The 23,935-nt window shown below is 38.9% G+C and overlaps 1 long non-coding RNA gene across 1 annotated transcript in view; it reads right to left on the bottom strand.

Moving 5' to 3' along the window:
- Positions 1–1,068: 1,068 nt before the first annotated feature.
- Positions 1,069–23,935, bottom strand: part of LOC126949284 (uncharacterized) — a 32,417-nt gene continuing 9,550 nt past the window's right edge. The window contains exons 2-3 of the long non-coding RNA XR_007723655.1: positions 4,219–4,336; positions 1,069–2,415 (exon numbers count right to left, since the gene is read on the bottom strand). This is a non-coding gene — a long non-coding RNA (uncharacterized LOC126949284). The remainder of the gene's footprint in view (positions 2,416–4,218; positions 4,337–23,935) is intronic.

Here is a 23,935-nt window from a genome sequence, read left to right on the forward strand (position 1 = left end):
TTAATAGAACTTCAATAATTAGGGCCAGGTGTGGTGGTTCATGCCTATAATCCCAGTACTCTGGGAGGCCAAGGCGGGTGAATCACTTGAACCCAGGAGTTCAAGACCAGCCTGAGCAACATGGGGAAACCCTGTCTCTACCAAAAATATAAAACAATCGGCTGGGCTTTGTGGTTTGCATCTGTGGTCCCAGCTACTTGGGAAGCTGAGGTGGAAGGATCGCTTGAGCCCAGGAGGTTGAGGCTGCAATGAGCCGAGACTGTGCCATTGCACTCTAGCCTGGGTGACAGAGCAAGACTCTGACTCAAAAAAAAAAAAAAAAAAAAAAAAAGAACCTCAATAATTCATGCTAGAAGTATATGCTTGCATTCCTTCCCACTTGATTGTCAGTTGTTAAAAGCCAAGACCCCAGTCTTGGGATCCTGAGCTTTTATGCAGTCATCTACCCCAACATAGTTTGGAATGAGGGAGAAATGGCAAAGGCACTTGCATGATTATTTCACTATGGCCTTTCTCACAAATTCCTCCCTGATCTCTGTCCCTTGCTGAAACAGAATCTGTGTACTCCTTTTCCTTCTGGGCCGCCTTCCAGGCAGGTGGAAGTCATCTCCTCGAGGCCTTTTCTCCTCCTTCCCAAACCACCGCTCCAGGCAAGAGAGGGATGAGAATGGATCTTCCTGAACCAGAGAACTTGGTGTTTACTCCTGCTGCCCCACACTCTATTCCTCCTTATCTTGGAGGCCCAGCAGTATCCTTGAGTTTATCTTTGACTTGTATGACTTTGTTCTCCCTAAGAATGGAGTCAGGGGATAGAAACATTTCAGTTCTCTCTTGAAATTAGAATAAAGATGCAGAGGGCATGAGACCCACTTCTTCCATAGATTCAGTTTTGATTGCTTAATCAGGTGAGTTTTATGTGTCTACTAAATCACAAATAATTTGAGAACAGCATGTGTTAGTAATCCTGAAAAATCCCAGGAACGGTTCTATAGGAGTGCCTCCAAATATGATTGGAATTCTTTGCTCATAGACAGTGTATTTCTTCCAAGTCTAAAAAAAAACATGTGCTGTGTGAATTGATTTTATTGTATTTTTTCTAATTAGTCTTTAAAAGACTTGGCTGTTTTGCTTATTGGTGAGCTCCCATGACAAACCAGGGCATTTGATTGAATTGTAAACCAACTTATGACCCTGAGCAAAGCAAACTTCCAGACAGATTGTGATTCTTGTTATCAAAGCAGTTATGAAAAAAAAGTTGTAGAAAAGGCATTTTTCAGGCAATTTAAAAATTAATGTCTAGTAAATGAGAATAATCCTATCTATCCTTTTATTTATTTCAGAAGAAGAATTTCAGAGGTTTTAAGGAATTTTTAAAATGGGAAATTTAATAAGGAAATGGCATTATTTCTACTACTACTATTACTATTGTAAATATATTTAAGTATTATTTAATACTTAAGTAATTTTAAGTAATATATTTAAGTATTATTAGTTTTTAGAATTCGTGACCTCTTATGGCCAAATTGGTTTTTAATAAGCTAGAATTTAGTAATAGAATTTTCCCATTGAATTAGGTTTTAATAGAACCTAAGTTATTATTTAATGGATAATTTCTACTTGGAAATTGGTACGACATACTGAGTATACATTAGATGTGCTGAAGGGGCTATATGTCAAAATTACCTGTTTTATAGATACACCGAACACAATTTTCAATCTGTTATTAGTAGAATAATAATACTGGTCTCCTTCATAGGATTTGTGGATCTTACTAAATAGATCTAAATTCAAATATGTTTCTTATGGCTTCATTGGACTATAATTAAACATACGATAAACTGTGCATGTTTAAAGCATATGATGTGATGCATTTTGATACCCTTGAAAGCATCTCCATCATCAAGGTAATGAATATATCCGTCACCCTCAAAAGTTTCCTTCTGCTTGTTCATCATCCCTTCCTTCCTACCTCTTTGCAGGGTGCCCTTCCCCCCACTCCCTCTGCAGTCACCGATCTGCTTGGTTTTCATCACTATTGAGTAGTTAACGTTTTCTAGTCTTTTTTTGTTCTGTTTTGTTCTGGCCTCTTTCACTCACCATAATTATTTTGAGATTCTTTCCTGTTGTTGGGTTTTGTTTTCCATAGTTTGGTTCATTTTTATTGCTGAGTCGAATTCTGTTGTATGGATACATCATTTTCTGTTTATTCACCGTCAAACGTTTTGTATGTATTTATTCTTTTCTTCTCTAAGCTAAACTTCATCTTCACTTCAATTCTGCCTCCCGAAGGCTTCATGATATCACAGGAGTTTTGTTGTCAGCCCATCACATCTGCATCCAAATCACAGCCATATCTCTTGTGAATGTGTGAATGCGGCCTTTGCAGGTTTCTTCTCTGGGCTGCAGTGTCCTTATCTGAAAAATGAGCATAGTAATATGTACCTCTTAGGACTGTTGTAAGGGTTAAATATGTAAAGCATATAGAACAAAACTTGGCACAGTAAGTGCTATCTGGTTGGTAGTTATTATTACCATTGTTAATTGCATATGATATGTTTGGTAGAACTTCCAGTCCATAATAAACTCTCAACAAATGTTAGCTATTATTATTAATTGTACTAATATCACTATAGGACATAACAACTCTTCATTTCTTTCCTTCCTTCCTTCCTCGCCCCTCTTATGTTTTCAGTCTCTTCACTATTTTTGTTACTAGTTGTCCCCGTGTTACCTGATCAGGCAAAATAAAGGAGTGCAGTGATTCCCAAAGTATGATCCCAGAACCAGCAACATTAGCACCGATTTGGGAACTTAATAGAAATGCAAATTCTCAGGCCCCACCCCAGACCTACTGAATCAGAAACTCTGGGGGGTGGGGCCATGGTCTGTGTTTTAACAAGCCTGCCAGGTGATTCTGATATAGCTAAGTTTGAAAACTAGTGCAGTCAGGTAATCGCCAGGCTGGTGCCGGAGTTAATGCAGGCTCAGTTCACATCAACCTTCTTGTTAGGAAAAGCACACTGTTGACTAATTGAGCTTAATATCAACTAAAACCCCTAAGTCCTTTTCACACATGTTGCTGCTAATCCCCATATTCCCCATCTAGCACTTGTACAGGATTCTTTTTGGACTGAAGTATAAGTCTTTACATTTATCCCTATTAAACTTAATCTTGTTAGATTCGGCCCATCGCTTCAGTCATGTTTGGGGAAATTTTAGTTCAGCTGGAATGAACCATGACAAAAAAGCAGGGCCCAGAGACCAAGGAGGAATGTTACAAGGACAACATCCTTTTATATATTGGCCAAATACTGGCCAACAAGATACTGACTATGGTGGGCTTCTAATTAAACACTTGAGACCCTGAGGGGATGTGGTAATTTGATTTCAGTTTAATTCAACTAACATTTATTGGGCACCTACCAAGTTCCTGGCTGTGAACAAGGTACCAGAGGGGGTGCTAAACAGCTCACTCTTTAATGTCAGATATTAATGTCTACTATCTGACATTAGTAGTAGAGACAAGTAGAGATGAAGGGGTTTTTGATTTTGGTTTTATAGCAGGCACATTGTAGCCCAATATGCCAAATACTCACAAGTCCCTTAAGGAAGAGAACTATTTTTTGAGTGCCAGATCCTTCACCATATGCTTTGTTGACACTTTCATATTTAATTTTCAAACCAATCCAATGACATAGGAATGATTGCCCCATATAAATTTGAGGAAACATAGATTCAGAGGTTAATGCATTTCTTCAAGGTCCCACAGGTAGTTAGTGATAGAGCCAGAGGAAGCCTCGAATCTATATGGATTTAAAGAACATACTGCATATAAGCTTTCTCCTTGTGATCAAGAAAATTAAGGTCTTTAAATATCAAAACCACTAGTAGCTTAAAGTCCAACCATAAACTATTAATGCTTTTGGATTGATTTATAATAGTTAGGTTTAAAATCCTAAAAACATTAAAATAGTGATACATTACCTACCCCTATATATACTGAATAGTGCATTTAACTGGGCTCACAGTCCTAATTAAAAAAAAAAAAAAAAAAAAAAAAACAGAAAAAAACTTATGTTTGGGTCAGGCGCGATAGCTCATGCCTGTAATCCTAGCACTCTGGGAGGCCGAGGTGGGCGGATCACTTGAGGTCAGGAGTTTGAGACCAGCCTTGCCAACATGGTGAAACCCTGTCTCTACTAAAAATACAAAAATTACCTGGTCATGGTGACGCATGTCTGTTATCCCAGCTACTCAGGAGACTGAGGCAGGAGAATCACTTGAACCAGGGAGGCGGAGGTTGCAGTGAGCCAAGATCGCGGCATTGCACTCCAGCCTACGGGACAGAGCGAGACTCTGTTTCAAAAAAAAAACAAGTTATGTTTGGTTTTGTTATTATTTGCCTCTTTTAGAGTGTTAGCCATATATTTTAATCCATCTATATCACAATATTAATATCAATATACAATATTAACACAGTATTATTAATACTGTAACTCCAAGTTGTTACCTGTAGCAGCCAAATCTTTGGAAAATATATAATTTCCTCCTCTAGGGGGCAAAACTAATCAATTCTATTCTAGCAGGTAATAGCTGTGATATTTTACTGATACATAATGTGCATTTTAGTAAAGTATCTTGTAGTATAATGGAAAGACACTGGACTTGGAGTCTGAAGATAAAAAATATGCTTCCCCTTACTAGCTATATCACCCTGGGTAAAAAAATTTAACTTATATAAACCTCAGTTTTTAGATCTCTAAAATGGGATGATAATGTTCATGGAGTTGTGAAAATTAACTGAAATAGTATTTATGAAGTTTCTCTGTGGTCTGGTAATGTTTTACAAATATAAGGTTTTTTTAAACTTATCCATTTTACAAGCTGCCAAAATGTGAAATATTTTGGATGCTTCTGCCACCTACACATCTACCTAATTCGTAGAGTAGAATTTGAGATTTTTGAACTTCTCTGAAAACGCATCCATTCTTCCATAGTTTCGTTTTAGCAGTAGAGTTTCCTGTAGAGTTACATACAAACAGTGGAATAGAACTGATATTAAAATTCTAGATTCCGTTTGTTAACTTGCATTTCAAAGATAAATTCTGTTTAACGAGCATTAATATTGTCAACACTACTGGCATCATCATTATAAAAAGATTCCCACTGGGCGCCAGCATGCCTGATGCCATGTGCTATGGTTATATAAAGTGAGTTAAGCTTAAGAAGCCTAGCTCTTCAGGACTTTATAATATGGGCAGACTTTATATGAATAGGGGAAAAAGTAAAGATATGCATTTGAATGCCTGGATTTAAACCCCTGCTGCATCCCTTATTAGGTGTATGACACCTAGGCAAATGACAATCTCTTAAATTTCAATTTATTAATCTTTAAAATTGGGATAACAGTAACTACCAGATTGAGATGTTGTGAGAATTAAATGCTATATTATGGGTAGAGTGCTTAGTACAATAGCAGTATTTAATGCACAGTCAGTATCAGATATTATCTGAGCTAAGAACTCTATACTACAATATCAAACTCCTAAACTTTTCTTCTTTTTTTTTTATGTTACTTTAAGTTCTAGGGTACATGTGCACAACATGCAGGTTTGTTACATATGTATACCTGTGCCATGTTGGTGTGCTGCACCTGTTAACTCATCATTTACATTAGGAATATGTCCTAATGCTATCCCTCCCCCGTCCCCCGATCCCCCAGCAGGCTCCGGTGTGTGATGATCCCCACCCTGTGTCCATGTGTTCTCATTGTTCAATTCCCACCTATGAGTGAGAGCATGCAGTGTTTGGTTTTCTATCCTTGCGATAGTTTGCTCAGAATGATGGTTTCCAGCTTCATCCATGTCCATATAAAGGACATGAACTCATCCTTTTTTATGGCTGCATAATATTCCTTGGTGTATATGTGCCACATTTTCTTAATCCAGTCTATTATTGATTGGCATTTGGGTTGGTTCCAAGTCTTTGCTGTTGTGAATAGTACCGCGATAAACATATGTGTGCATGTGTCTTTATAGCAGCATGATTTATAATCCTTTGGGTATATACCCAGTAATGGGATTGCTGGGTCAAATGTTATTTCTGGTTCTAGATCCTTGAGGAATCGCCACACTGTCTTCCACAATGGTTGAACTAGTTTATAGTCCCAGCAACAGTGTAAAAGCATTCCTGTTTCTCCACATCCTCTCCAGCACCTGTTGTTTCCTGATTTTTTAATGATCGCCATTCTAACTGGTGTGAGATGGTATCTCATTGTGGTTTTGATTTGCATTTCTCTGATGGCTAGTGATGATGAGCATTTTTTCATGTATCTGCTGGCTGCATAAATGTCTTCTTTTGAGAAGTGTCTGTTCATATCCTTGGCCACTTTTTGATGGAGTTGTTGGATTTTTTCTTGTCAATTTGTTTCAAACTCCTAAACTTTACATCTTTCTTTTCTGGTCATCATACCATGCAAAAATGAGGTTACTCTGATAATAATGAATAAATGCGAAGCCTGGAAATTATTGTCAATCACCTGCATTGCTTCATGAACCCCCTGGAATCACAGAGTCTTAGAGTAGGAACCCCAGACTTTGAAAGTCATTTAGACCAATGACCTTATTTTGCATATGGGGAAACTGAGATCCACTCAGGTTAAGTGTCCTATCCAAGGCTATAGAGACAGTTCGTGATGAAGCTGGACTAAAATCTGGGCTCTACACTCAAAGTGTGTCACCCTCCTCCATACTGTCTCCCTAGACAGCCTGGTCATTTTAATCCCTTCTGATATTTGCCTTGCCAATAGGACCATGCTGTTCTGGCCTGCTGCCAATATAGGCTGTCCAATTCCAGTTAAGTCTTCATGGTTAATCTTGTTATTCATCTCCTCTTTTTTTCCTAGCATGTAAGTTTCACAACGTATTTAGTAGGGGGAAAACCCCAAAACCTGCCTTTGTTTTCCAAATAAAACCTTATTTGTGTCAAAAAAAAAAATGAAATCAATAAAAGCTTCCTTGTTTGGATAGGGATGGGTTGTGAGTCCACAGGCCCATAGACTCAGCTCAGACCCTTCGTTCCCATTCCCTCTAAAGTGGTCCCTGAGGGAGTTCCACTGAACTCTCAGGGCTTCTCTTAGCAACACAATTTAAAAGTTACTATCTCACATGTACATTTAACAATGGTTATTCCTGGGGACTCTCAACTTGTCAGGAGCGTCTCAGGCCACTTTCATATGTGTGATCCTGTTTAGCATTTCTGTATTTTTTAATATGCTAAACAGGATTACACATATTATGACATATTTTAAATGTTTCCACTCAATAGATTAACATTTTAAATTCAGATACAAAATTGATGACAGCAGGTGTGACCTCCTTTTGATATAACACCAGAAGTTGAACTTTGAGATACTTCCACTTCCATCTTCAACTTGGCATTGGCCCTTAATTTTCTTAACTTGGCCTGTTCCTCGATTCTCAAGATCCAACTCAACCATCATTTAATGGGTGTCCACTATGTGTTAAGTTCCCCACTAGGTACTTTTTCAAAGATGAAAAAGATATAATCTTTGCTCTTCAAGCAAGTAGCACATTAATGAGGGCAACAGCTCCAAAGTGTTCCCTATGGAACTGTGTCGTTTCATGCCTTTGAGCAGTTCCTGGCCCCTGACTTGTGTTAATAGCAGTGGAGGTGACACAGTGCCAGTTCAGGGCCCCCTTTAAGAGGACTGACAGCTTCTGATTCCTTCCTTTTGGAACGCTCTTATTTTGGAACCCTGAGCAGCTGTATAGGAAGTTGAGCTGCTTTAGTGGAGGGACCACATGGAGAGACATCATGAAGAGAAAGAAGCCCAGCTTTCCCAACACCAACATCCCAGCTTGAGCCCAATCCTCCAGCTATCTCAGCCAAAGTTCTAGACGTATGTGTGAACTGTCTTACATGCTCCATCTTTGTTGAGCCCTCAAGTTGACTGTAGCTCCCGCTGATGTCACGTGGAGCAGAAGAACCACATAGCAGATCTCAGTCAACCCATGGAATTTTGAGATACTAATAATTTAGTTATTACTTAAGTCATTATGTTTTGGAATGATTTGTTACATAGCAATAGGTAACTGAAGCAGATGGAGAAAAAAATAATGATGCCATGTGGTAAGTGCTACCATTAAGGTATGTACAAACTGAAGTGTTAGCATTGACAAAGCCCTGACTAGAGAGTAATTGGCTAGGGACTAGAAGTATGCCAGGATTCATGGAGGAGCTGGCATAATGAGCTGAAGCCTGAGGAATGAGTCAAATGTCATCAGGTAAAGAAAGTAGCATGTATAAAAAAGCCTAGGAGAACATGTTAACAATACATATTCAGTATGTAGTTCAGTGTCAGCTGGGAGATAAAGCATCACAAAGGTATACTAGAGCCAACTATAAAGGCCTTTTCTTATCAGGCTAATATTAACCTGCAGGCAGTGGAAAGCCAATGGAAGGGCTTAGGCACTGCTACGAAATGAGCAGTTATCACATCTGTTATCTTAGGCTTCCTTCTCCTTAGCCATTTTACGCTATGGATCACTTCCTCTTCCCCTTTTCGCTTCTTCTGTGACTTTATCTAGGTTTTCCTCCTGCTGATCTAATAGGTGCTTCTTTTTTGGCTTCATTGGTTCCACTTAGTTTTCTACTGGAATTTCTCAAATTTCTGTCTTTGATTCTCTACTCATCTTTCCCAATATTCTCTTTTGGCTGCAACTGAGACTCCTTGGCAGAAGATTCGAAATCTCTGTCTTTAGACTGGCCTTGCTTTCTAAATGCCATATTATCTCAGACAAGTAAAACCTAATTCAGTCCTCCTCCCCTCCCCACTTCCCCCCTGTTTTTCTTTTTTTAAAAAGACTTAATCCCAAATGTAATAGTAGCCACTTTTCCCCTAGAAAATCCAGCCCCTTCTCTTCATTTTCCCATTTTTCTGTCATTTCTTTCTATCACCCAGGCTTACAACTTCAGAATCACATCTTTAATTCCCAGCTTTCTCACATACTTAACTGTCACTCAAGTTCAATTGTTCCTCCTTTATACTGTCTTTCACATTTTTTTGGTTTATTGCTTTCTTTATAGTTTCCTTAAAATTAATGCTGATCTTGCCAATCTCCTGCTATATTATTTTTTCAAGGCCATTGAGTCTGTAGTTGAAAAACTGGTCCTTCCACAATCTGGTCCATAAGTGTCTTATTTTTCCACACTCTTCTTCTTGAACTCATCTGTACATAGTATAGCTTGTAAAGGGCCTTGATGTCAAGTTGATTTTAGGACCCTGACGCTGTGTTGTATATTCTGTGCGTAACACTATTTTTTATCTTGCCAAATAGGGAAGTAAGTTTAGCTAAATAAATATGAAGTTTTCTTGATAGGAAAGCGTGGGGAACAAGAGGAAACATGTTTCTTTTTTTTTTAGGGCATTAGAGAAAGCTAACCAAGGAATAGAAGATAGATGCCTCGGTGCTGAGGATCAAATGTTTTTCATGGGTTGGCTAGAAGGAATCATTCGGAAGGCTTACTAAAAGCACAGATAGCCAGGCCCTACAGCATAGCAGTGGATCTAAAACTTGGCTACATATTAGAATCACCTGTGGTGGGTGGATGGTAGGGAAGAGGCTAGAGATGCTTTAGAAAAATACTGATGCCTAGCTCCCCTCACAAGTAAGTCTGATTTAATTGGTTTTGACTGTAACCTGGGCAACAGAATTTTTTAAAGCTCCCCAGGTGATTTATAATGTACAGCCAAAGTTGAGAACATGACCCTAGAGATTCTGTTTCACTATGTCTGGGATGGGGACAGTGAATAAATGTCCCCATGTGATTCTGAGAGCCACCTTGCCACAGGAAGAAGCATTTGTTTCCCTGGATATTTCTGAAAAAGGATTCAATAAATGCCTAAGGCAGGCACAGAATGGAGTTGTTCTTATAGATGGGGTAACAGGCTGACTTCTGAATGGAAGCTAGTGAATATGTCCAGCTCATCCTCACACCCTCCTCTCACAATGAGATTACCCATCACTCTTCAGTTCTCTCCTCCCAGAAACCAAACTGACTTGGTTTTATCACTTTTTCTGCTTCAGCCAAACTGCCCTGTTTGTTGTCCTCTATGAATTTTCACTTTCATTGTATCTTTCTTTTCCTACTACTTAGCTACTTATGTCAAAACCTTACCCACCCTTAATGCTCAGCATAAATCCCACCATGGTAGTGAAAACTTCAGACACATACTGAAGTACTGGGGATTAGAACTGCAACATATTAACTTGGGTGGAGGAACACAATTCAGCCTATGTTCATACCTTATGTGACAGGTGAGAATATAAATTGTAGCACACTGAAAACAAAGAAATACCTAGTTAGGGCTACACATGTGTTTATTATCATGCCAGTAATTTTGCTTTGAATGATAATTTCATACATATGACTCAGGAGGCAAGAAAGTATAAGTAATTATGAACTTAATTTTAATTAATTTTATTGATACTACTTATAACAGTTTTTGACTCATAATTGCCCATATGAGAGTTCAAGCAGTAGATATGGCTGAAGCTAAAATGGAGGAACATAAATGGCTTTAGGATATAGTTGAAAAAGGGTGGGATTTGGAGGGCGACTTTGGGTATATCACGACTTTTCTGAGCCTTTGTCCCATCACCTGTAAAAGGGAATGTTAGCTGTGTAATCAGTGAAGGTGGCATGAGCAAATGAATATGAAAATTTAAAACACTATTTAAAACACAAAATTTAAAACACTATTCAAATACTTTTATTATTATTGTGATGAGTGAGAAATTTGAAGAGAAGCCTCCAGAACTGTTCATTCCCCACAAAATAAGAGGTTCAGAGAAACTGAGACTAGAATGCTGCGAATAAAATCTAGCTGTCTTCTGTTGCTTGACTTTACCTAAAATCTTCTCATTGGTGTATATATTTTTTCTGAATATATTACACAGAAGAACCTTTATCACTGAAAATCCATATGATTACTAGCAATGAGTTTCAATGTTAATGAAGTGCTATTTGCATAGTATATAGGACCTGTCCTATTTTTTTATTATTTACAATATGGATAACATTTAGGAGTTGTTCTCAAGGTATTAACAGCTATTGGGTAAAAAGTCAGATTTCAAAACTAGAATGAGATAACGAGGTCTTTTCCTGATGCACTGATATTAAAGGGCTCCTATATATATGTGTGTGTGTATATATATGTGTGTATATATGTGTATATATGTGTGTGTGTGTGTGTGTATATATATATATATATATATTTTTTTTTTTTTGAGACAAAATCTCACTCTGTCACCCAGGCTGGAGTATAGTGGAGTGATCTTGGCTCACTGCAACCTCAGTATCCCAGGTTCAACTGATTCTCTGACCTCAGCCTCCCAAGTAGCTGGGATTACAGGCAAAAGCCACCATGCCCAGCTAAGTTTTTGTATTTTTAGTAGAGACGGAGTTTCGCCATGTTGGCCAGGCTGGTCTTGAACTCCTGACCTCAAGTGATCTGCCCACTTGGGCCTCCCAAAGTGCTGGGATTACAGGTGTGAGCCACCACACCCGGCCAATATTTTTGGAATAATGAATTTTAAAAGTTGCACATGGTTTTAAGCCACTTGCTACTTGGCCTCCCCTGACAAGTCAGGGTGGCAAATCAGTCTTGGGCCCTGGGCCAGTGTCGTTGGCAGCCAGTTGAGATGATGGAGTTGGGGGCCAGAAGTCAGAGTCAGGAAGCCTCTTAATATCTGCAGGATGCCTCCTCTCTGTCTCCTTTCTTCCCTATGCTACTGATTTGAGGGTACTATTTTGCTGTTTGTACTTGGGTCAAAATTGCTACTTATGGCTTTGAAAGACATAGAAAAGGATCAATAACTATGAAATTAATGTTTAATGTCAGCCTGCTCACAGCTCCTTGATTTTCTGATGTGTGTCTAAATTACTGTTGTAGGCAATAAATATAGTATGAAGTTTGAATCCCCATTGTGCCTATGGCATATTAAATAAATAGCTTATGTATTTGCAATCCTTTCTTCTGATCCTACTTACCAGTCAACAACTCACTATCTTGTCCAGCATTCCCTCTTGTTCATACTTGTATATGGAGTATCTACCATAACCCCAATACTTAGTGAGTAGCTATTTCAGTGAAAAGGATAATAAGTAGGGTTGCTAAGGCCCATATGGTTCAAGTGAATCATATTAAAACAAAACAAGACCCACTGGAAATTATCGTTAAGTTTGCTGCTACAGTTCTTATAGTCATCACACTTGTCAATAACTCCAGAGCCATGGAGAATAGGTAAGTAGCTAAGCAGCTCCTGAAAGGTGGGAAGGTAATGTTGTGTCTCTTATTTTTGGTGTTGCATAATTTGTTTATTCTTGTAAAGGTTGGAAGGGCAAATGTAAGGAAATAGAAATTAAATGCAGGATGTTCTCACTCATAGGTGGGAATTGAACAATGAGATCACTTGGACACAGGAAGGGGAACATCACACATCGGGGCCTATTGTGGGGATGGGGGAGCAGGGAGGGATAGCATTAGGAGATATACTTAATGTAAATGACGAGTTAATGGGTGCAGCACACTAACATGGCACATGTATACATATGTAACAAACCTGCATGTTGTGCACGTGTACCCTAGAACTTAAAGTATAATAATAATAATAATAATAATAATAATAAAGAAATTAAAAGCAGGAGACTAGGCCAGACCACAGCCCCTCCATGTCCCAGGCTACCTAGCTGGAAGATGAGGCACAAAGTGACACAAAGGTTGAGAGGATGACTTCTTTAACTAATGTCAAGGATCATGAAATTGCAACTAGCCTAGGAAACATCTGGGATCTTCTTCAGAATTAAGGACCAGTGTTGTTGTCGTTGCTTTTTCAGGAGAGTATGGAAATGAAGCATCCTTGCGACAGAAGGTGGGGTTGTTAGAGTGGTGATGGCAGCCAGAGAAGCAATCCTCATGACCTTTATGGAGCAGAGAAAACAGCTGGACAGCTGATATTTTCATCAGCTATGTCTTTGCCCAGCTGCACAGATGGGCACTTAAATTATATAATAAATCACAGGCATTCCAATGTACCCATCAAACCCTGTCAGTCATATAGCTTAAAACCTTTAGAATCACAAGATATTGGAGGATGTTTGTCACAATTGGGACAGTGGTTTTTAATATAATATTCTACCTATTGTGGTAGCAAAAGAAATCTATTGGATAAGGAGAGGTAATACTTGTGGTCAACTCCATGTTATACCTCCAATTCTTTCTCTCTGCTGAAGATCCCATTTGGCTTCTTAGAGAATAAGCTTCCTCAACTATGAATGATAATTGTTACTATCTAGCCTCAGTGTCTCTTCTAGGGTAAAAGTGAAATTGAGTTTTATAAAATAAAAAAAGTAGTAGTATTTTTATTTCTTATGATTATAAAGGATTTAACTTCATCAGTATTCAAGTGGTCTTGTATCATTCACGGATGACTCAATAGCAACGTGTCTACAAATTATTCAAGCTCTTTCCATGACTCATGCCATGTATTATAACAAAGTAAGTTTTCCCTCTCTCCTGAAAAAAAAGGCCTATTTTTTTTATATGAAAAGGGGTAGACATTTGGAAACTTTTAAGAAAGAGATTTTATTAATAATATAAATGGTTGTTAACATTTTTAAAGTGAATTAAAAGCTTGTCACCAGGATACAACTAAGATTCTAGAAGCCATAGACTTCCATTTGGTGGAACATGAGTATCAATATTATAAAGATTTTATAATGACTCCTTCAGAAATGTTAGCATGGAGGTGCATGTACCCAGGTGGAGGGAAGCTGGTCTATGGTCTGTGTAAGTGCTGCTATAACAAAATACCACAGGCTGGGTAACTTATAAAAAACAGAAATGTGTTTCTCACAGTGCTAAAGGCTAAGTCTAAGATCAAGGAGCCAGCAGGTTTGGTTGTGTGGTGAGGGCTGCTCTCTATTTCCAGGATGGTGCCATACTGTTCCATCTTCCAGAGTGGAAGAACCTTCACGTGGTGGGAGGCAGAAGGGCAAGCAAGCTGAATGCTGTGTGAAAACCTCTTGTATTTCATTTGATTTTTATTTTTTTTAGTTTTTATGAGACAGGGTCTTGCTCTGTGGTCTAGGCTGGAGTGCAGTGGCACAATCTTGGCTCACTGCAACCTCTGCCTCCCAGGTTCAAGCGATTTGCATGTCTTAGCCTCCCGAGTAGCTGGGACTCCAGGCACGCACCACCATGCCTGGCTAATTTTTATATTTTTAGTAGAGATGGGGTTTCATCATGTTGGCTAGGCTTGTCTGGAACTCCTGACCTCAAGCAATCCGCCCACCTCCGCCTCCCAAAGTACTGGGATTACAGGCTCAAGCCACTGTGCCTGACCTGAAAACCACTTTTATAAGGGCCTTAGTCCCATTCACAAGAGAGAAGCCCTCATGACCTAATCACCTCTTAAAGGCCCTGCCTCCCAATCGCATTGTGACATCTGAATTTTGTCGGAATACATTCAAATCATAGCAGGAGCCTACTGTCATTCAGAATGATCTGAAAGTCAGCATTGTTCCTGAAATAAGTCAGGAAGCATACTATACATTTAATAGCATGCTGAATAACTAAGACCCATATTCTTGAGTAACCTGGGATGACTGAGCCATTTCCAGCCTATACTCTCCTTGCTCTTCCCACTTTTCACAAGAAGTGATGGTAACTACTGCTCTATAAGGTCAGAGGCCCAACTTTGTCTGAGATATCTATTAGTGTCTGCTTCTACCCAGCTGGTTCTGGGGAGTCTTTGGGCTGGGAGTGGAGGGGAACCCAGGATGTGGAAACTCCTTAAAATTCATACCTGACGGGTTCCGTGGGTAGCACACTGGCCTTAGATACTCAGCAAGAAAAAAAAAAAACAACAACAGAGTTTTTCAACTAACTATATTAAACTCTGTGGCCCTCCACTCCTTAGGAAAAAAACTAACATTATTTTTTTTTTTTTTTCTGACATATCATTTTTACATTTGGAAAATTTTGAAGATAAAAAATTATATATTTTATCATTCAGAGATAACAACTTTTAATGTTTGGGGAAATTAAACATATATGCACTTATATGTCATTCATATGTATACAACTTTGAAGGAATACACATTTGAATGATTTGCCCTTCAAATTTGAATATAAATCTGAGCAGATATGTTTTACTCATTTATTTGTGAAACATCTTCAAGCCACTAAGTGCGGAAGTCCTAACTATCACTCTTGAGCTGTCTCTACCTACCTGGCCAATTCATCTCTCCTCTCTTCGGGCCAATTTCCCAAGAATACTAGGGATATACTTATTTGGTGCAGAGGATGGGTTGATGGCCAGGGCCATTCCTGCTCCCAGTGCAGGGTATAAAGGGATCAGTAATGACTAATCAACTCCGGATTGCTATTGCTCCTGGCTGGTACCTAGTGTCACTGTTGAAGACTGTGCCCAAAGGCCAACAGATGCTTGTCTATTCTGTGTCATGCATTTGTTGGTCTGAATGCCTGTCAGCACACAAATGGGGCCCTGAACTTGCGCTTTGAAATTATAGCTCTTAGTTTGCATGCAGATATTCTGTCATTATTCACTACAGCAAAACTTTCTGTATATCACTATGTCGTCATGGCTAGCCTTAGTCACACACCATTGAGACTTTTCACAGTGCAGCCTGGGAAGTGTGTGACTCTGGCTAGCCTTAGTCACACACTATTGAGACTCTACAGTGCAGCCTAGACTTGCCCATTCTTCAAAGTTATTTCAGGGACTTCCTTGACAGTTTTAGCCACTGAGCCTGGGGCAGGACCACTCTGTCCACCCTCCTAAGTCTACTTAACTCTGAGTCTCAAGAAGCAGAGTCAATAAGTGCATCCCTTTGCCACAGAGGCCTGGATTCCTTTGGCAAATGAATCCATGGCCTTATAAGAACAAGTTCTCTTTGTAAAATAATGAAGCAGATTGTGTTAAAACACTTTTAAGAAGCCAGTATTATGTCTACTTTTAAAACTGTGTATCTTAGTTATTTATAGAACTAGGAATTTCCTTTCAAATAATTCATCTCTGAACTGGAAATTTTGTGCAAGTAATTTGTAGTCTCAACATCTAGACATAAGAATAAATGATGTAATTCTTAAGTAGTTTTCTACCCCCAACAAGGGGCATCCCATTGATGCTCAATCAATCATAATAGATATCCTGAGTATATAAATATCATCCCAGTAGATGGCACAGCCTTTGCCACATTGCGGAAGCTAATGACATGCTTGATTTCTCTTATTTTAACATTCAAATAGGGATGTTAAAGTCCTAGGGAACAAATAGGATATATCACAAAATATATCTCTGTCATCAAATATATCAATATATCATCAAAACATACCACCAAAATATATTTCTATTTTTTAATCTCAGCAGCCACCTCCTAGTCCAAATGACATCATTTTTCACCTGGACAACAGGAATGGAATCCTCATTGGTCCTCTACTGCCAGTCTTGCCAAATTCTAATAGATTTCCTTGCCATAGCAAGAGAAAAAACAAAAAAATCAGATCCTGTCACTCCCAAATTTAAAACCCATCAAAGGCTCTTCCTGGGTTTTAATTTATCATAAATGAAAAGCCCTTTGCCAGCTCTGGGCCTTTGCCCTTATTCCCTAGTCCTGGTGTGCTTCTCTCCAATTCTTCACCCAGAGGCTCATTCTCAGCTGTTAGATGGCTTCTCTCACATGGTTGTCTCAGAGGTGTCTTCCCTGACTTCATTTCTAAGGCTGCCACCTGCAGTTTCTCTCTTATTTCCTTTATGGAATTGTCATTTTAGTGGAGTTTTGAGGAAGAGTAAAAGTAAATATTGTCCAGTCTGCGATATTTACCTGGCTATTGTGATCATACTTGTTTTGTGGAACAAAAGTTGTTACCATGTTCTGTACAGTTTTAAAACCTGTTTTTTATAATATTAAATCATAAACATTTTTAGATTAGCAAATATACATCTGTAACATGATTTTTTATTATATTGATATGTCATAATTTAGGTAACAGAACTCTACTATTAGAAATTTCAGCTGCTCTTTTGTGAAAGAGTTGGAGAAGACCAAGGTAATTCTTAAGGCCTTAAAAAAATGGAGATGGACTTTTGAAACTAAGATTGTAGTCTGAAAGGAGAAATATGGATCAGTGACAGGGTAAACAGAAATGTATTCTCAGTTTCATGGAAAAACTAGCATTGGGGTTGCTCTTAAAGCACAAAAGAACTAAATTTTGAACAAGTAATGGAAATACCATATTAACCTTATGAGCCAATTAGAGTGTGGTTTCTTATGTAATGAACATGGTGGATTATGATAGAAGAATAGATTTGATGGTTAAAGCAATGGGTTGAGTTTTTGAAATGTTAACTTTGAGATATTTTTAGAACATCTGGGGGAAGTTCTCTAGTAAGTAGTTGGTGTGGGGCTTAGGAGGAAGTTCTGGATTGGGGAGACAGCAGCATATGTTGAATGGTAATTGAGACCAATAGAACTGGATACAAAAATTCAGGGAGAGTATGTAGAATAGTAGACCTATGAACAAAATGGTGAAGAACACAAACATTTGCAGGATGGACAGAGGGAGATGAACATTTAAAGGAGGTGGAGAGAAGAGGCCAGAGAACTAGGAGTAAAGCCGAGAGAATGTGTGTTGTGGAATTCTCCAGCACTGATTAGCCTAACTGTGCTTGACTGGTCATATGAGTGCTTTTCCTCCTCTTGATTCTTCATTTGTATCTCCCCAAACTGTGCTCACACAGAGAATAACTTTTCCAGACAGAGCATCCTCTTCTTCAATAGAAAATATACATGTTATTGTATTCCCCAGACAGAATATCCAATAAGTGCATTAAACTCATTGAATGATTGCTAGGGTGTGATCTGAAGCATTCAGGGAAGGCTACTTTTTTGTCCTGAAAGAGCGCTCTGGCTGACCTACAGCAATTCTTGACGTAGTGGGCACTTAGTACACCCCAGCGAGTAAATGGTTCCATGAATATTGAATGTCTAAGTATCTTATTAAAATGCAAATATCCTGAGAGGGATGACAAATAGTCAACCCCTATTAACAATTTGATAGGCTGGGGACTTGTTATTGAAACTCTTTTCATTGTGGTCAGTCTCTATGTAATAGGCTCATAGGGCTAATTACTGTGGAAGGTAGACCTAGAGTGGAGGCTTAGCTAGGAAGGGTGTATCTAGCACATTAGTTCAGTTTTACAATATCCATACACACCATCGATATTTGTCTCCTTGGCTGCCATAACAAATGACCACAAACTATGTGGCTTAGAATAACAGAAATTTATTGTCTCACGGTTCTGGAGGCCAGAAGTCTGAAATCAAGGTGTCAGCAGGGCCATGGCCTCATTGAAGGCTCTAGGGAAGAATCCTTCCTTCCTTCCTCCTACCTTCTGGTTATCAGGAACCTTTGGGGTTCCTTGCCCTGTAGGTGCAGTTTTCCAATTTCTGCTCTTCACATGGCATTCCATCTTCTGTGTCTGTGTGTCCCTGTATTTCTCTTTTCTCTTCTTACAAGGACACTAGTTATTGGATTGGGGCACACCCTAATTTAGTATGATATCATTTTAATTTAACTAATTACATGCAAATATCCTATTTCCAAATAAGATTGCACTCTGAGGTTCTGGTTGGATGTGAATTTCTGGGGAACACTGTTCAACCCAGCATACCATTTATTATGACTAGATGATGGTTAGATACTCGGCTAACCTCTAGGAAAAATCTGGCTGTGGGGACCAGAAATCATCATATGATATGAGACACTGACGCTGACAGGTATGTGTGTACATCCGCTGGGTAGCATAAAGGCACGTTTCACTTACTGAATGTGAGAGGTAACCTGTGAGCACCACACGGTAGGAAAAAAAGAGTGACAAAAACATTTATTTACTCTAAAAACATTGTGAGTGCATATTATGGGCCAGGCTTTGGGTGAAAGACTGGAAAAAGAGTGGTAAATGAAAGAGATATTACTCATGTCCCCAGGGAACATACAATCTAACAGAAAAAGATATGCAATAAAGAGGTATAGAATAAATATCCACTTGAAATTTTAAAACTGAGCAAGTGTTATGAGATTTACTGAGTGGTCTGTGAATGAGAACAACTGAGAGGAACCTACTGAGAGATGGTAGTCAGGTAGAAATATTGACACTGTAACTTGAACCCAAGAGGCGAAGGTTGCAGTGAGTCCAGATAGCACCGCTGAACTCTAGCCTGGGTGTTAGAGTGAGACTCCGTCTCAAAAAAAAAAAAAAAAATTAAAATGTTGAAAGAGTTCAGGGTGAGAAATTAGAAGAAGGTGTGTCTGAAATCAGACTCATTTATTAGTTGTACCAACTTGGGCTTTCTTTTAACTTTGTAAGCCTGAATTTTTATATAAGTAAGATGAAGGTGATAATATTATTTATCTTTGAAATATCTTAGGGTTGTTGTGAAGATAAACCAATGCACATAAAAACTCTTTAACAATTATAACATACTACACAGATGTTCACACTTACTAAAATTGTTGGCCAACATATGACCTGTCAAAATAACTGAAAACTAGATGTTTGACTTTTCATATTTAAAAAGCTCCTCTTCCTATCTTCCAGAAGAATGTCATATGCATAGATGTGCTTAAAAATACTTTTGATGAACCTTATATCAACCCTTTAGGAATTTTAACCTGACATTTGTCATCTTCTGCAATTGCTTCTTTGCTAGATGCATAGAACTTTGTCTCTGCAGGGTACTGAGTTACCTTGTAAATGAGTAGTAGTAGCTTTTCTTTTTTTTAAAGAACTTTATGTACTTCCATAATTTCCGTAATAAGGAGGCTATTTTTCTCCTGTGTCTCATAAGCTGACTCCAAGGCAGTGCCTAAAGAGAAGTTCAGGAAATGTTAAAAGCAATGGAATCCTCATCAGAACAAATACAGAGTTTCCCATGGTGACCACATGGCAGGACAAAGCAGGTTTGGATACATGAGTCTTGATGGGATATGCTTGTCCAAGATTAGTTTCCTTACTTTAAAACTGTATCTCATTATAAAATGAGCCACACAGACTAGACATAAAGAAAATGTTACTGGCAGCCAACTTCAATTTTTAAATCCAAAGAGCTTAGAATACTTATAGGCATAATCTTGTTAATCTTCATAATACTATGAGGCAAGTCAAAGTATCATCACTCTTAGAGGAAAGTGTGACAAAACTTGGGTTTATTCTGAGTCCCTCTCTGTGTTTTTCGAAGACCTAACTCTGTGTAACTATTATTTAAATATTGAATATGATTCAGTTCTAGTACATAAAAAAAGAACATATGTATTATGGCTGAATTAGGACAAGGGTTCTCAGCCTAGAAAGATCTATTGGTCAATACATTAATTAGGACAACAAGTTTATACCCTGTGTCAATGTAATTGTTTATTGCTTAACTTAACCCTCCTTAATTTATTATAGTCATTAGTGTCTGTTAGCAAGAAACAATGTGCTTGAATTTTACAAGAGTATGTGGTTAGCAGCTTTCTGTCTCTGAGCTGGGACCTGCCTCACTTGATCTTCTCACCTTACACTTAACTCAGGACTGAGCTTTCCTTACGAAATGATTACCCTTCCCAGTAGAATTGTAAATAGTCATAGCTCCTATTTTGCATCTCAGCTCACAAACCTATAAAATGAGAGGATGAGATTAAGTGATCTCCAAATAATCTTGTACATCTAAAATTCTGAGTTAATGATTATCTATGTTGATACAGAATTAAGGCAACAATGATAGAAATAAACACTCCAAATTAGAGTATTTGAGACAATTAGAGTTACTTGTATGTTTTCATAACTATGTAAAATCAGTTTGAGGGTTAATACCTTCATACTAATTAGTGTACAGAACTGCTGCCACAAAAATTTGGTTTAGGTTTCCAGAGCATGACTTCTAGGAAAGTGAAAGTCGCCTGGCTTTTGGGGAGGCAGCAGGGAAGAGGCTTTTGCTATATGGTTTAGCAACAAATGTTTGAGCAGCAGGACATAGCTAGGAATCCAGGAATTTAGACATCATTGAGGAAATGGACTCTTAAAGAAGAACTGCTAAACTTGTAAGGGCAGATCTAAGTTTTACAGGGCCTGAAGCTTATTCAATTATAAAGAGCCCTCTTTAAAAAAATACAAAATTAGGTATGAAACCAATGTATGCTTATTCAGCAATGAATTCCGTTAAATGAATTCCATTAGAATTCTGTTAGAAGTGAATATTTACTTTTAATGCTCACAGCTTCTCCAACAGCATCCAATACAGGGAGAGTGCCATGGCGGAGATTTGGAAAGAGACTAGTCTTAACTGATCACATTTGAAATACCTTACTCTTATAAATTTTACAAAAACCTATGGCCATATGAATGTGTTGCTAACCCCCAATCAGGATCCCTGGACGGGGCCTGTGAGAGTGAGGGACCCAGAGCCTGAGCATCATTAGTTTCATACCACATCCACTGTTATCTATATGTCTAGAATATTCCATAGACAGTTCAATTAGAAGTTCATTTAACTTAAAACAGTGAAGTCATTAAAGAAAGAGGTAGATCTGTATAAACAATCATAAGAGTTGCAGAATATATTGTTAAATGAAAAAACAAGGCATGGGTTAATAGTATAGTATAATCCCCTGTATGTTAAAAAAAATTAAATATAGGCATTAAATGTGTGTGTGTTGGTGTGTGTATGTGTGTGTAATATATATTTGACACATACCAAATTCTTTTTTTTTTTTTTTTTTTGAGACGGAGTCTTGCTCTGTCGCCAGGCTGTAGTGCAGTGATGTGATCTCGGCTCATTGCAACCTCTGCCTCCCGGGTTCAAGTGATTCTCCTGCCTTAGCCTCCTGAGTAGCTGGGGCTACAGGCATGTGCCACCACACCTGGCTAATTTTTTTTTGTATTTTTGGTAGAGATGTTGGCCAGGATGGTCTCCATCTCTTGGCTTCGTGATCTGCTCACCTCAGCCTCCCAAAGTTCTGGGATTACAGGCATGAGCCACCGTGCCTGGCCACATATCAAATTCTTAACAGTGATTATATTAATATTTGGAGGTTGTATGAGGTAATGGGTTATTTGAATTTTTGCACAACAAAAAATATTCATGTGTTACATGTAGGCCTCCTATTAATAACTGCACATCCCTCCATAATTTCAGGCATCCCACTCTCATACCATCATTAGCCATCTTTCCAATTCAATTCCTCTACAGCTTAACTCCAGCTATTTTTGACTCACAAAGATCCACAATCAAACCTCCTATCATTTCAATATCCCTACTCTCTTCATATCCCCACTTCTGTCGTTACCCAGCTTAATTTCCATGGCCCATTATTACAGTCATTGTGCATACACCTTACTGTCCAGCTACCTCTTGCTTTGTCATACTTACTTGGCAAAACTCCATCCCCGCTTGACTCCAACTCTCCTCCTACTCTGCCCCTGCAACTAAGCAGCTGAATATGGCTGGAGCAAAAACACACAACTCATGCTGACTGGTCTCATTTGAAATTCCTCACCTCACCTCAGGGGGCTTTCGTTGCTGCCCTGGAATCCTTCGCCATTTTTCCCAGTCCGTTCACTCTCCCACACTCCTCGGTGGCTGTTTCATACTTTTTCCTCCCTCCTCAAACATCCATGCCTCCTCCGCCATCCTCACTCTCAGCTTTTGACTATGCTTGCTATTTCATTGAGAAAATAGAAACAATCAAGAGAAAAAAACACAAAAAACCTTGCACCCATTCCCATCACTGTATTCCACCCACCTACCTGTGCCCCGCACTCTGCCTTCTGTCCTGTTCTGTGGGTGAACAACCAGGGCTTGCATCTCAGGCCAGCCCTCCACTTGTGCACCAACCCCGTCCTCTTCTTACCAACCTAACAACATTGAGGGCAGATGAATCCACAGGCTAGCAGGTACAGTGCCTGGGGTTCATGATACTTTTACAGGCACCTTTAAAATCATAAGAAAAGTTAGAACTTCTAGGTCAAAGAAAATGCTATAATATATGTTAATTTATTCATGTTTATATAATGCATACTATTTTAAATATTTTAATAGAGGAAGGGGCCCATGATGGCAAAAGTGCCTAGGGCTCATGGAAGTCCTAACATAGCCCTGACTACACTGCGGTCTTTTCTTCTCATTCAGCATCAGTTTACCCCTTTCTTTTAGGGTACCCCCAAGTCAGCAAGCATACTGCAATTTTCCCATCTCCCTAAACCCTGTCTTGATTAGCCTATTTCCAACCAGTCACCGTTAATTTTCTGCCTCTTTTTTTGTTGTTGTTTAAACAGCAAAACTTCTTAATAGATGTGTCTATATTTACTGTCACCAATTCCTCTCCTCCTATTTTCCTTTGACCTCAAGTCCTCATGCCTGCTGCAGCACTAAAGCCGTTTTCTGACAGGGTCCCAGCGACCTCCGTAACACTAAATGCAGCCACCATTTCTCAGTCCTCCTCTTACTTGTCTTAGGAGCAGCATTTAAATACTTGATTATTCCTTCTACTTACACCACTTCTTTCACTTGGCTTTTATGTAGGGAGGCCAGGTAATTTATCATCAGAATAAAGATACTTTTGAGAGTGAAAGATGGGTGGTACTACTACTACATACAGCTGAGACACAGGCCTCAACTTGGACCATCTCAGGCAACTGGACCTTACAGTTGCTGTTCTCCTAGGACACCACACAACTGGCATTTCCCCCATTGTCGCTGGCTGTTTCTGCTCAGTCTCCTCGCTGTCCTCCTCCCCCAGCCTCTAAATATTGGACTTCCTATGGCTGAGTCCTTGAAGGACTTCTTG

The sequence above is a fragment of the Macaca thibetana genome, chromosome 2, assembly GCF_024542745.1.
Source record: "Macaca thibetana thibetana isolate TM-01 chromosome 2, ASM2454274v1, whole genome shotgun sequence".
Lineage (NCBI taxonomy): Eukaryota > Metazoa > Chordata > Mammalia > Primates > Cercopithecidae > Macaca > Macaca thibetana.